The sequence below is a fragment of the Rhagoletis pomonella genome, unplaced genomic scaffold, assembly GCF_013731165.1.
Source record: "Rhagoletis pomonella isolate Grant_MI unplaced genomic scaffold, Rhpom_1.0 Rhpom_scaffold_00001, whole genome shotgun sequence".
Taxonomy (NCBI): domain Eukaryota; kingdom Metazoa; phylum Arthropoda; class Insecta; order Diptera; family Tephritidae; genus Rhagoletis; species Rhagoletis pomonella.
Window position 1 is genome coordinate 11,603,652 of NW_023458555.1, and position 12,520 is coordinate 11,616,171.

Consider the following 12,520-nt stretch of genomic DNA (forward strand, 5'->3'; position numbering starts at 1 on the left):
CAGAGGTTGCAGTGCAAAGATAGACGTCCATTAAGCTTCTTTTTTTTTTGTCGTTGTTGAAAATAACTCGGAGGCAAACGAAAAGTTCGAACAGACGTACAGTAAGTACATGGAGCGGCCGGCGGTAGACAGTAATGTTCGCATATTCAATAACACTCATTCGTAACCACAAATTTGTGTATGTACTCGTCGTATTTCTTTGAATTGAAATTCACTACGAAAACTTTTGCTGCATTTTCACAGCTTAGATGCACGAACAGCAGGACAGACATTCAGCCAGACAGCCAGCCAGCCATCCAGTTAGCGTATGTCGTAGCAGCAGCTGCTCTACACGAGTCTGCAGTAGATACACAGAAAATGTTCGCTTGATTTTATTATTGTTTTTACTGCTATTTTTATTATTTATTATTATTTTCTTCTGGACCCTAGTTTTAATAATTTCTTCTTAAACAAATTGTGATTAAATTTTAAAAAGTAGTTTAAATTTTTTGTAACCAACTTCAAAAAAGAGGAGGTTAGATATTAATTCGTCGGAATATATGTATATATATTTTTTTTGTAAGTACATGCGTTACCGCTGAACTTTGTATGAAGTTAACCGATTTCCATAATTATTTTCTTAACGGGAATCGGGTTACCTTAGAGGTGGTTCCATCCTAGACAATTTAGTTTAGCTGCTATCATTGGAACATGAAGAAATTACCGGAACTTTTAAATTTGTAAATGGGAATTGAAGTTGGTTTTGTAAAAATTTTCTAGTCTACCAAAGCCTGAGTCGAAGGAAGCTTCCGATGCCAGGGTCGTCAGGTGGAAGGTTTTTTTTAAGACCACACCACCCCGACCATAAAATAATGGGCAAGACGCTGCAAGGAGATATAGCTTGGACTGCGCCAACCCCATGGAACCACAGACAAAATTGGGTTCCTAATGGAGATGCCAGATCGAAATAAAAAAATAACCAAATTTATTCAAAAGCTATCAAGTTGTTAGCAATCCGAAAACACTTTTCTATATTAAGACAACGGTATTATCATTCAACAGAAACTTCATAAATTCTTAAGCCAAATTTCCGCCAGACATTGAAATTGAAAAAAAATTTTGTCATTTTAAAAATGACACGTGGAAACAAAAACACAGCAAAAACACAGTGTTTAATGCCCAAAAATAGTCATTAAAATTTTTGTAATTTAATGGCGAGTAGAAACTCACCATTAGCCCAGCCCTACTTTTTTTGGTCGCAAATGAGAAAAAAATTTGGTTTTATATTCTTAATTGTGCTTACGTACATAGATTTTTTTGCAATACAGGCTTCTTTTTTATATTGTTTTCGTTTTCGCTAACTATAGATCTAATTACGTAATTACCCGTTTTAGCAAAAATATGCTACAAAACTGGAGACATACTAAAATGTTTTCTAAATAGAGTAAATAATAAGTGCAAAATTTTTACAAAAATTTTCATAAAATTTAGGATTCTAATTTTTGAAGTCTTTGTTGCATGGCTAATAGCTATAATTTTATAGTTATTGAAAAATCAAGTTGGAAGGGCTCGATTAATCCATATTCGATTTAATCGATTTTAAAACTGCATCTCCAAGTTCCTAAGGAAACGTTGGAACACTCTATACGAATTTCAGTCAGATTTGTTAATAAGGCTGTAGTATATATTTAGGAAAGCTAGGATTGATCTGTTGGTAGTAGACGCATGACCAGCATGCGCTAATTATCCGCACCACGCCTCATGCCTCGCGGCCCACCAGCTTTGGTCATTTTCTGCGTTACGGACTGATGTCTAAAAATTCGCGTTGATTTTTGAGATTTTTTTTTTTTTTGCTGTCCTACGCATTTTTTCACATAAAAACAAATTCTTAAAAAAATTCTCAGAAATCCACGCGATTTTTTAGAAATTTGAAATTTGCACATTATCATACTAAAATTTAATGGGCTATAAAACTGCATACCTGATTTATTTTTAGAAATTCGTATTAAAAAGTGCGCAAATTTGCCGAAACTTTGCAAATTTTTCTTAATTTTTGTAACAGTATCATTCTTGGATTTTAATGGGATTTGCTAAAATATAAGCCATATTTTAATATAAAAATTAACGAAAAGATTTTGGTATGTGAAACATTGCGAATATTAACAGAAAACAGCCGCACGCCTAATTTTGGGAGTAACTGTACATACTTAAGATCGATAATCTAAGGGACTTGGAACAACCAAAACAGGTTTTTGTTAAAAAAAATATATATAGAACGATAGTGCCAACGAAAATATGTACTTTTTTCTTAATTAGGTAGGTACCTATTTTACCTTTACTGGAGTACATAGTACCTACCTACTTTGAAATTGCAATACTTGTAAACCAATATAGGACTGACTTAATACTAAGTTTCTATATACACCTCCGTTCAACTATTTAGAAACGAAATTCAAAATGATATGGTTTAAAAACTTTAATCTTTATTTAAAATGTAGTTCAGTCTGTAACAGAAACCACAATAATAAGTTTGAAAAGTTGCAAAAATTGCAACATAAATTTACCAAACTGCAAAAAATTGCCATTAAAATTTCCTTTTTTTTTCAAATTTAGACCGAATTTAAGGCGAATTCCACTATGCCTTAAGTTAAAACAAAAAATGCTGTACATAGAACACTGTAATAAAATAGGTACCAAAGTATGAAAAATGTATTCCTTGAACTAGAGAAAAGTTAAGCAGATAAATAATAGGGGCATTCTTTAAGTATTGCACAGCACTTGCACAGCGCACAGATTGCACGGTAGAAACAGTTTTCCGTATGGGACTGCTTTGCAAACCGTGCAATCCGTGCACCGTGCCAAGGCTTTACAAGACTCAGAGAATACCCCTAATGTAATACATTTATGTAAAAATACACACCTCGCTTGCTTGCTTGCTTTAAATTTCCAGTTTGATGGCCGCGTTTCGCGTTTATTTCTACTTTGCACGTTCGTATTTTTATTTTTTATTTTTTATAACTCAACACCGGCGTATACACACTTTCTCACGCTTTCACGCTAATTATAATTTTTTATTTTGCAATAAAAATAGCGAGCATATTTTCCCCCTTTCAATGTTAAATGTTTGTACGTTGTAGCAGTACACAAGCTGCCTAGTGTTTAATGCGCGTGTCAGCTTTAAGCCATTTTGTAACATTAGCAAATTTAACATGATTTAATTTATTGTTACTGGGGAAGACAAACAACTTTTTGAATTAACTTTAATTTTATATAGTTTTGCATTTGCATGAAATCGCTTTTTTGTTGCACTTAGATAGCGATATACCTATTTTATTTGCTAAGCTTTTTAGAGTTATGTTTTAAATAAACTTCTATTACATTCGTTAACCAAGATAAAGTTATAAAGTTTAGTTTTTGCGGTTTTTTATTTGTTCAAATATTTTTTTAACTCTGTTAAATTTTTTGTTTGCTTATAATTCATCAGCATACTCCATTTTATAGCTTTCGCGCACGTACCTACCACATGTCGCCATGCAAAGGCATAGAAAACGCCTTTTTATTTAAACTTTTTTGTATGTACTCATGGCCTTTATTTCATTATTAATTCGTTAATGTTACTTTGGTGTTGCTCAATTCACCATTGTATTCAACTTGCGTAACAAATATTTGCAATTATTTTGTACTTACTAACATTTTTTCTCTTTTACTTGCATATTTTAAAAACTGCAGTTTTTCCACTTTGTTCTTAAAATGTAAGTATGTACACATTATTAAAAGTCTTAATCGCTTTTTGCACATACTCAGTGATTGCACGCGCTTTGCTTTTAAACTGTATTTTCATCATTTATTGTATAACAAACGACACGGCTAAATTCCAATCTTCATCGTACTATTATTCGTCTATTTATTTAATACATACTCACCCACCCGTAATCTAACTTTTAGTGGATTTCCTATACTTCTGTGAATACATTTTTTTTATTTTTCCCACACGTGTACACACACATACGCATGCATAAATTTAACCTGATGTAAAAATGAATAGAAATACAATTTGGTTGCTTGCTTTGGCTATGCTTTGTCGCTGTTTCCACCTTATCTGTTACTTTTAGCACTTTTCAAATGAATTTCCGCTGCTCTTTTATTTCACCTAATCGCTCATTTCCACATTCCACTTTTCGTCTTCTTCAGCAATTTTTGTATGTACTTCGAAGAATGCTATCAACTTCACAGCAGCGTTTGTCGCACTGTGTGCACGCAGTCAACGTCAGCGTCGGCGTCAGCGTCGACATACGCGTCGCGTTCGTCGATATGGCGATTGTTGTTGCTATTGTTGCTGTTTCACTTAATTGATTTGGATTCTTTATACTTTTTACTATAACTGCTGTGTCTACTGTAGTTGTTGCTATTATTGTTATTTTGTCTGATTGTTGATTTTTTAGCTTTTCAACATTTTCATTACTTTCAAATACGTTTTGCACTTTTGCCTTTTCAGCTGTTCCCTTGTACACCATTCTTTGGTTCAATACTTTTTGATTCTTTCTGCTTCACACTCTACACCTTTTCATATTTTCTGTACATATTATTCAATTTTCACTTTGGCCTTACTCGATTCTTGCTTTAACTAATACTTTTTCGGTTCACGTATCATCGTGGATCGTGGCCTCACCGATTCTGCTAACTCAATACATTCAGTTTTTTTTTTTTTCATTCATACATTTTGCATCTTTGCATTTCAATTGATACTTATTTCGGGGTTTTCACTGCACTTTTCTTCACTTTAGAGTTGTCTGTGAATTCCCTCTTCTAAAGGAGCACTTTTAACACACTTTAAATATTTAAAATTCAATTATCTTTCACTGATTTAGTCAAATTTATTGCTTAATTAAATCGTCCACGCGTTCTGTTAACAGTTTGCGCCATTTCCCCCCTTTTCAATTTAATCATCTGGTTCACAGGCAATTGAAGAAGGAACTGAAATAAATGAACTTTTTCACGTTCTCAGCCACCCGACTGTTTCATTTTACCAAACGTCCCTATACTGACTGCTGCGGGCTGAATGCGTCATGGCGACGCTGAATTGGGTGTCGGCCATTTTGATTTTGCTGTCAAAAAGACAATAAACTTAACGAACGTTAAGTGGAGGAATTTTTTGGGTATTTATCACATGGGCGTTGTCAGATCGTTGAGAGATTTCACAGACCAAATATTTTCGCCTGTAGGAAAATTATGACTGAGTCAGAACGTAAATCGATAGATATAAATCTGTAGATTTACGTACTTTGATTGAGTAAAATTTAACGTATTTAAAGTTGGATTTTCAATGGGAACCGAAGGAACAAAAATATAAAATTAAAATTTTAATCAATCCCGTGTCATAACCAAAGAATCTATAAGAGTCGCTGAAGTCTGGCGAGTGGGTCTAGAAGGTTTGCAAGAGGAACTCGCTTCCGTTTTGACATCAAATTTCGTAAATGAATTCGCCTGCAAATTTGATTTCGCGGCGACAAGGAGCGTCGAGGAAAGAGTGATCGATGATAGAAATAAAAATTCTTCAATGTAAAATTGAAGAAATCACAGCCAATCAAATGAAAAATTGCAACTCCGCAGTAAAATCTGAGGACGTTTGCAAAAATAACTTATCTCGATCTAAGTCATTTTTTCTCTAAATTTCTAAATCGCAGTGCTCCTTCCAACTTTCAAATTATTAATTGGTTTTATTACTAAAGTAATTTGGCAACAAGGTTGCTTTTACCAGCTTCGGTCATAAATTTAAAAAAATTTGTAAACCGATCGCCTACAATTTGTTTACAGTTGACTCTAGATAATTCGAACAACATGTATATGAATTGAAAAAATTCAATTATTTTGCATTATTGATAATTGCAAAGCTCTGAAGCATGTATAAGTGAGTGTATACGTACAGACCTATTCAGCGTTGGTAACATTGGTAACAAAAATATTGTTTACTATCATGAAAAGCTTCAAACACAAAATCGTACATTAACCTATTCGGCGTTGGTAATAAAATTTTTTTAACCGGAAAATAAATTTCCTCTTTTTTTTCTAAACCCTTTTCGGCGGAACATGTAAGACGGAGACAACTTATGTTTCACATTTACGCGTTTATTTTTTTGCATGAATATGAACAAAAAATTGGAAAAAATTATTCTTGCCTGATGAAAACAAAAGGTATGTAAATTTATACACAAATGCATTGATTTTATGTTAGACTAATGCAATTTGTATATAATGAAGATTAGTTTTGTTAATATGCTGCCAAAAAAACACTTTATCCATCAAATCGCCCGACACATAACTTTTTTTGCTCACTTTAAATATGTAAATTTCTAGATGAAAACAAAACATAAGTACACTCATATATAAATGCATAGATTTCTTATTAAACTAATGCATTCTTATATAAAAGTACACTGATTTTGTTTAAAATAATGATCACTTTTATCCACAGACGCCAACCATCGGCACTTGTTGACAAACACTTTGCACTTACAAACACTTTTTATTATTAATACCTCAGTATTTGACACATTCACTGAATACTACATATTTTACACCTTTTAATTATTTTCTAAAGTAAAAAAAACATTTTTCCAACCACTCGTGCAAAATAATCGATTGCTAGCAAGGCGAATTTATACAAGGTGGTGTTACTGGCGAATTTAGATTTTCACCACGGTACTTCTTAATGTCAAAATGGTGTGTTTGCTGTAAACAAGGCGAATTCATATTACAACAAACACATAATTTTGACATTTAGAGGTACCGCGGCGAAGATCTAGATTCGCCATCAACACCACCTTGTATAAATTCGCCTTGATTGCTAGTGTTTTCCGTATTCGCGGCGAAAATAAAAAATCTGCCACGGACAAAGTCAAAACGGAGACGAATTCCCGTTGCAAACGTTTCAGATACGGTCAAAATCGGCGCGGCACATTTTCAAATTAACGAGTTGTCTCTTCTTATAAATTTACCTTCTTTGCTATCTATATATATAGATTTTAGGGCCGACATATGACTTTGGGGAGAAGCTTTCTTTAAGGCAGAAATGCAGTCGAAGGCTTGGCAGTGCCTGTCGAGAGGCACCCACAATTACGAAACAACTTTTAAGATCTTGCTCGGGCTAGGAATCGAACCGAGTCCTACCGGGTGGAAATTCACATTTCTCTTCGCTTGGCCAGGGCATTCGATTATTAAAAGAGTCCTTCAAAACCAGCCCACCGTAGCAAATGAGCTACTCACCACCAGGTGGCGCCCGTAAATATTTGAGGGTTTATGGCAACACCAGCACATATCAGTGTTGCAGCTTTTTGGCCGAAAGGGCACAATTTTAATATTTTCCAAACTATTAAGATATTAAAGCGTTCAAGCAAAAAGCTCTATAAAACAACATAGTATTAAAAATTGTGATTCAAAATTATTTCAACATTTTAAATGCTTTTAAAACCAATAAAACTCTTGCAACATAAAGTAACTTGGTAACGCCCTATTTGAGGTACTTTAGCTAGAGTACAGCAACACTGTTTTCTGCTGCAAACTTGATTTTGTTGTGCATTTGTACGAACAGATTTGCGGTCGAGTCAATCCGAATTGGAAGTGTAGAACTTTTGTTGTGTTCAGCTAGCAAAGCATTTTATTTAACAAAGTAAAAGTAGGAATAAAACAGTGTTGAATAAATAAAAGGTAAATTCTAGCAGCTGAAAAATTGTGCAAAGTGTTAACGAAATTAAACAACAACACCGAAGCTTGCTCTGTATGACGCGTTCGCGGAAATTTTTTGATTGCCTCGATATTTTTTATGGTTTTCTCGATGTCTCGCAGCTTTTATTAGACATTCATTTTTTTCTATCGAGTTGCCACACTCTACTTGTGTGATTGATTTGTGCAATTTTCAGTGTTAAGATTAAATTTAGAAATCAATTGTGTAGCGATCGCATTGCAAAAAGCATAATTGCCGTTGCCAAAAAGGAAAAAAATTGTGCAAGGCAAAACAAGAGAATTGAGCGTTTAATTTATTTCCATACCTCTCAATGGGGAAAAAAAGAGCTAGCGAAAGATTAACTAGCAAAGTGTACATACATACATATATGCATTTACAAACGGGAAATATTTTTCTATTATAAAAATACAGAAATTATTTAATCAAATTTTAATTATCTGGTGAGAGCGAAAAAAAAGTGAAGCGCGTTTAAGGAGTGCCTGCGTATGTTGCAGGGGAAATGTGTTAACGAACAGCAGCACAAAAACGTAACGAAACAAGAAAGAATAAACCACAAGCAGCAAAAAGAGGTAAGAAACAGAAAAAAATATGTTGCATAAACTATTGTTAAGAAATGAATGTTTATTAGTAACGTACATACATATGCATATTTATGCGAAATCTGGCATAAAAAAGAATACATACATACATGAAAATCATGTACCGTAAATAAATTAAAGGGGAAAAGTCAATCGTGGCCAAATAAAAGGGCAATCGGGGTGTAGCCAAACACTGCTGCCTCAGCTGCTGCCGCCGTCGTCGCTTGTCAGCATGCTTTGTTGCTGCTGCTGCTGACGAGAAATCGAATACCGTACACAAAACAAAATGCAGAGGTGGAACGCACAGTGGGCATAAATCAGTGTTGCCATAGACAAATTTTTTTTCCTACCAAAATTTTCTACCAAAGCTAACCAAAACCTACCAATTTTTTTTTTTGTTTTTTAGTTGTTAATTTTTTTTTTTCAATGTAAAGTTTATTAAAAATGTAGATGACATAACATTTAATAAAAATAAAACATACCTTGTACAATGAAATCAAGTTAGCTGCGTATAACAACACATAACAGGCTTATACAAATCTCTCGGTCCAAGTACGCCTGCCCTAGTACTTCCGTCGTCCATCTTCGATCAGTCGGTATACCATACTTGGGACGTTTCGTCAATCATAGCCATTGCTGCTTCACGGCACTCCCTTTGAGAAATTCCGACTTTGTATCGTTTGTAGAAGGATAACTCGGGATCATCCAGGAATGACTGGAGATTCTCCGAATGATCGTATTGGATAGCTGTAGGGCGCTCCATCAGAACAGACAAATGAGGAATCCTGTAATGACACCAAGGGTATCCGATGAACAGGTGCTTATCATTTTGGTTTTTCGTAGTGGGTTTTTTCTTTTGATTTTCAGTTTATATTACTTATTTAATTTAACGTCTTCTTTTTCGTTTTTTTTTTTGACTAGCCATATTGCACCCAATTGTGTCATGCCGCCAGCATTCACTGCTGCTCCCATAGTATGCGTACCATAACAAAGATTGCTAATATATTTGGCAATACATATTTTCTATTTTTCGCTAATAAATGTTACTAGTCGCCGGACCTACCAAAATTAAATCTAGCCTACCAACCTACCAAAGGAAAAAACTCACCAGTTTTGGTAAGAAAAGCCCATGTGTGGCAAACACTGGCATAAGTATATGAACTTGACAAAATTTTCCAAAGCGCATGTGTACAAAGTTAGTGCGCACATTTGATACATTTTTTTTTTTATCTAAAATATAGTTGAGTATGTTTTTTTTTTTTTGATCGCTGAAACCAATATCGCTACGTCTTAACATACATACCTATTGCACCCACGCTATTGTATTTTTGCTTGTTCACCGAATGCATTAATTTCAACTTATTTTTGTCCTTTGCTTGTTTTCCTGGCTGAAATACTGCAAGTATTTGGTCGCAGTAAAGTTTTGCGGCGCCTTTTCGCTGGGAGTGCCAGCATACCGGTTTGAAGCAAGAGTAACTATGCAGATATATGTATGTATATATGTATTATCTATAATCCCCTTGAATTGATGAAATATTTACCAAGGCAGAGCGTAAGAAAAACGAAAAGGAATGAAGTAACAAATTAGCTATGAGCTCTAAGGAGTGTCAATACATTAGCGAACATCAGCTGGCATTAAAAATCGTGAATTAGGTACATACATATATATGTATATATGTACATACATACATACAAATGTATTGATGTAGCTTGAAAGTTAATTTATTAGCCCAAAATAAGCTTCGAAAATAAGAATTGGTTTCTCGCATAAAAATACACATTGCACCTAATTCCTGCATATAATTGAAAATTAAAAACAAAAACAAAACTTAAAGATGGGCCACCTCGAAGTCACCTAATTCCTTAGACTGCTTTCACATAGTTCAAGTATTGAATTCAATTCTGCTCGCATGTGGAAGAGAGGGGGTGAGAAGAAAAGGGACGAGTACACATGAGTCTGTATCGTCAAGTCGTTTAAGTTTCTTGCTTTTGACATTTTCGTGGTTTGAATTGAAGTGTGTAAAAGCAAATAGAATGAGCAAGAATTGCTTTCAATTTTAATAATATTTGACCAATTGGGTCACCCAGGTTTACGGGCTTAATTACCTTTTTCACGAGTTTCTGGTTTTTTGGATTATGAGCTTCTTGCAGCAAAGGTACGATATGTATGTTTGTACACTAAGGCGCTCCAAAATAAGTAAAGGCGGAATTTTAATGCTCTCAACCCCAGGATTGTTCTATATCGAAAAGATATACCCCTGTTTTTTATTTGGAAATCCAAAAGTATTTAGGGGTTGCTCAACGTTTTCCATGCATTTTATATGGGAAAAAAACTTTTGGTAGAAATGGTATATAATTCTTGAAAATCAATATTTTTCGATCGGAAAGCTCTGTTTCTCTTCAGGAGACTTTCAGTAAACATACCCAATTGTTGATTTATGTAAGTGGTTGGGTTGGCATATCGCAAAAGTGGAAAATTGAACGGATATCAGCGACACATTTTTTCACATTTTCATAATACAAATTGACTGCAATCACAAAGGAAATTTAGAATTTAGTTCCGTTGGATCGCAACTGCTATAATCTGTGTGCTGAACACCCAATGCTACCGATGGTATCTCTGAGTTGGTATAATTTTTTTGTATACCTGAACCCTGGATTTTATGTTATCTCCAAATGCCAGTGATATGGGTCTGGCAACTCCAGATGTTCCCACGGCGGTCAGGATCAATAGAACGATCCAGTTTTTGAAGTGAAACTTCTTTAGCGGCGGTGAGTTGGTTGGGAGTAAATTGGCAAGTTCAACGGAAATGGTGCAACGGAAATGGTGGAAAGGAAATGGTTAGGGCTGAAACAAGTGCTTCTTGAGTGTATGCCCATGGTGTGAATTTACCAAAAACTTGCTAATAAAATGTTAAAAAATAACACTAAGAAAAGTATAAAGCCAAAGGCAAAAATAAAAACAAAGATGCGTAAAGATAAAGGCAAAAATGAAGATCAATGTAAATTTAAACACTTTACTTAAGTGAAGGGGAATAGGTAGGTGAAGAAAAGTATAAACACAAAAGTAAAAACAATGATAAATATAAAGAAAAAGATGAGGATGAGGATACCGATAAAAGTAAAGAGGAAGATAGAAGAAGAAAAATTAAAATAAAGGCAGTTATAGAGAAAAGTATATAGGTGGAGGACACAGAGACTCAATCTGTGAACTATTTTGGGATCTTAGAGATTTTCAGGATTCTCGGGACGTATCCATATAACAATTGATATTTTTATCGCTTTTGTTATCGAAATTTTTATCGACATTGTTATCGATTTTGCTATCGATATCTTCGGAACCTACCGATATAATAATCGATATTTTTTATCGATTTTGTAATGGATATTTTTAACGATTTTGTTATCGATATTTTGAACGATTTTTTATCGATATTATTGGTTTTGTTATCGATTTTGTTATCAATATTTTTATCGATTTTTTAAACGATTTTTGTTATCGATATTTTTATCGATTTTTTATCGATATTTTTATCGATTTTCTAATCGATTTTATTACCAATATTACTATCGATTCTGCTGTCGAAATTTTTATCGCATTTGTCATCGATTTTGTTATCGATTTTTTTATTGGTTTTGTTATCGATATTTTGTTGGATGTTACTATCGATTTTGTTATCGACAGGGTATAAAGATAAAAATAAAGATAAAGGAAAACAAACAGAATAACATACATAAATGCAATTAGAAGGAACAGGGGTAGGGCAGGGAACTAGATAGGAAAAAGACAAAAAATATAACCTTAAGCAAAAGCAGATGTACATATGTATGTTTGTATGTGTATTGGTTATGAGACAAAAAAGATATGTAACGTAAGTTTCACTTCTCCAGTGTGGCCCAGGCACACTTACTTTTTTTTTCAGACCAAGGACTGTCACTGGAATAGCTTTCAAGATATACTTTGCTGGAAATTTCCATGCTATTATAACGAAAACAACAAACAGAAATCAAAAAACTAAATTTTCGCTTTTTCACTTCAATTTGTATAGGGCAGTCAGAATTGCCGAAGATCTTTATCTGAGAATTTTGGTTGTAAACACTCAATTTATTTGTATGACTGTTTGTACATTATTTATATTCAGCATATGTATAACATATGTATGTATGTATGTATGTATGTATGTATGTATGTATGTATGTATGTATGTAGAATGCCACAAAA

General features: G+C 33.9%; 2 protein-coding genes across 3 annotated transcripts in view; one reads left to right on the plus strand and one right to left on the minus strand.

Annotated features, from left to right (window-relative positions):
- The window catches only part of LOC118738843 (histone-lysine N-methyltransferase, H3 lysine-79 specific), a 167,068-nt gene extending 162,649 nt beyond the window's left edge, over window positions 1–4,419 (minus strand). The window contains exon 1 of the mRNA XM_036469855.1: window positions 4,349–4,419. The gene's annotated coding sequence lies outside the window, so the exon portion shown is untranslated. The remainder of the gene's footprint in view (window positions 1–4,348) is intronic.
- A 3,136-nt stretch (window positions 4,420–7,555) lies between these two features.
- The window catches only part of LOC118738853 (transmembrane and coiled-coil domains protein 2), a 67,549-nt gene continuing 62,584 nt past the window's right edge, over window positions 7,556–12,520 (plus strand). For both annotated transcript variants that reach the window (XM_036469867.1, XM_036469888.1), the window contains exons 1-2: window positions 7,556–7,683; window positions 8,132–8,289. The gene's annotated coding sequence lies outside the window, so the exon portion shown is untranslated. The remainder of the gene's footprint in view (window positions 7,684–8,131; window positions 8,290–12,520) is intronic.